The sequence below is a fragment of the Stegastes partitus genome, unplaced genomic scaffold (genome assembly GCF_000690725.1).
Source record: "Stegastes partitus isolate 25-593 unplaced genomic scaffold, Stegastes_partitus-1.0.2 Scaffold1523, whole genome shotgun sequence".
NCBI lineage: Eukaryota > Metazoa > Chordata > Actinopteri > Pomacentridae > Stegastes > Stegastes partitus.
This window is the reverse complement of record NW_007579254.1, coordinates 164,641-167,100: the sequence shown is the minus strand read 5'-3', so window position 1 is coordinate 167,100 and position 2,460 is coordinate 164,641.

Sequence of the window (2,460 nt, the reverse complement as noted above, 5' to 3'; positions counted from 1 at the left end):
TATTATTATTATTATCATCATCTATCTAACAGCTTGTTTCCTTGTCTACTACTTTTTTTCCCTTCACTCATGTGTGCTGCTGTCTCTGTCGGTGTCGTGCTGTTTCTGAGGTGTTCCACCAAAGGGATCAGTGAAGTTCAGTCTGATCTAATCTACCTACAACATCTCACTTCTGAGGAACGTGACGACCGATTGCAACACGATCTGATCCGATCTGACAACAGAGATTCAAAAAACAACGAGATCTGGTGAATGACGAGCAGTTAACGGCTGCAAACAGCATGCAAATGTGCCGCCGGCATGTTCCCCTTCTGCCGCCGCTCGCCGGTTCACTGTCAGTGTGAACAAGTCGACAGAATCACAGCATCACAGCCGCAGATACGGCCTCTGATTCAGCCGCTTTCTGCTTTCTTGTTTTTGTAAAATTGCAGATCTTTCTAGTAAGATTTCGAAAAATTGCAACAACAAAAAAAAGAGGTTTGTCATGTTTTTCTGAAAAAGAAGAAGAAACTCCCACAGCTGCCGGTAAGAGCAGGGACGGATGACGATACTCAGAATCAGAGAACCGCAGATGACCGGACGCTGATCTCAGACCAGTAGACTATCGGGGCTGTTTGTTCTGATTAGCACGAGCTGTGGTTTCATTAGGAGGCTGCACGGCCGGGTCACGGTGCAGCGAAGGAGAGCAAGCGTGCATAAAGTGTAAATAAGGTGTAAAATATTCTGCTCTCAGACGAGTTTAGAGTTTCTAAATGAGCCTCGCGATGCTCAGAGCTGCTGCTGGTGCGGTGATGGTGATGATGATGGTGGAGATAAGGAGGCCTCTGGCTCGTCGGGCTCCTTCCTTCCTCTTCTGTGATGGCATGCGACCCAGAGGAGGTGTGAAGTCGGGTTATTTTGGTCCGTCTGAGAAAAAGCGACACGCACCGACTTCTGCTGCAGATTCCTGTGAGAAAGTGTCGGCTTTGTTTTAAACCTCGATTCGAAGACGAGCGACGAGCAGAAAAAAGTGACAGATTTCTGAGAAAGATCGCCACTGAAGTTCTAATTTACTGATTTAGGCAAAGCTTAAAGCTGCTTCAATGAGTTGTTTTGGCATAAATCTTAAAAGGATGTGTAATTTAGAGCTTCATGTCCTGAAGAGTTTTTGTTTGTCTGTGCGGTGAAATGCTGAAACTTGTCAAGGTTGTGCAAAAACGACACAAAAGAAGGTTCAAAACAATAAAAAATGTGGAAAAAGTGGAAGTAAATGAGCTAAATTAGCTTTATAACGTCACTGTTTATGCTCGTCATGATGAAACAGCTCTGATGTTACAGGACGGAGCGTCGGCTGGTTCAACAAAATCAGCATTTCTCATAATTACAAATTTAAAAAATATTTAAAAAGCGAATGCAAACTGATGCCCAAACATGCATTTGTTGAGGCTTAAACGTGTTTCGCTAAATGTTTTGCATCCTCAGCTTTAAGTTAAACAGCTGATTAGCAAACAGGATGAAGATGCACCGGAGCATGCTGTGCTGCAAACAACACAAATCCTCATTTAGCGGCGCGTCTGCTGAGCTAACGGCTAATAATAGCGGCGATGTAAATTTTTCTTTCGGTTCTTTGCATCCCTGCACCGCAGAGTCGACGCTGCGGTGAAGCTTCAGAGGCCAGAGGACTTTATTTAGGCGAGGACGTGGAGCCGCAGGCTGCACCGAGGGAGTTTCCACATCGCTAACAACCTAAAACATCTGAAGTGTCACAGAAATCTTTGGTTTTTCTCAAAACGCTTGTGTTCGGAGTGAAGAGACTGTGTGAACCGAGCAGAAGACGACAGGCTCGACTCAGGAAGCTAAAAGTGTTAGCGCTAAGTCTGAACGGCTGTCGAGCGAAATAAATAAAATACCTTGAATAGACTGAAATGTGTCAAACGTTGCTGCCTTTGAATAAAAACATCCTCGAGCCAAAAAAACAACTGAAGAATGTAAAGTCACTGGCTTCATCCTTTAATCTTTATGATCCAGAGATCTTCACACGCTGTTCAGCTCCTGACACTCGTGAGCTAAAGTGTCCATCTGCTGGTTACGACCGTAGAAATCACGTCAGTCCAGAGTTTCCAGTGACTCCAGAACTCTGAAATGTCCGTGATGGACTCAGTGGAACAATCAGACAGTTTGGTTCTTTATTAAAGGTCTTCTGGAAATACGACCAAACCTGTTGGGTCATAAATAAACAAACAGAAACACTAACATCTGGTTCAACGTCCATGTTCTCCTCAGTCGGGTTCTTCTGGTCTCCGTCCACCAGCTTCTGGTCCATCTTTGACTCCTCTGGACAGAACCGCTGCAGTTCAACTAAACTCGTCATATTTCTGACTCAGACTTGTTTCTTCATCAGTCCACAGGTTCTGGATGGTTCCAGTCAGGACTTTGGGGAGACCAGTCTAGAACCTTCATTCCAGCCTGATGGAACCATTT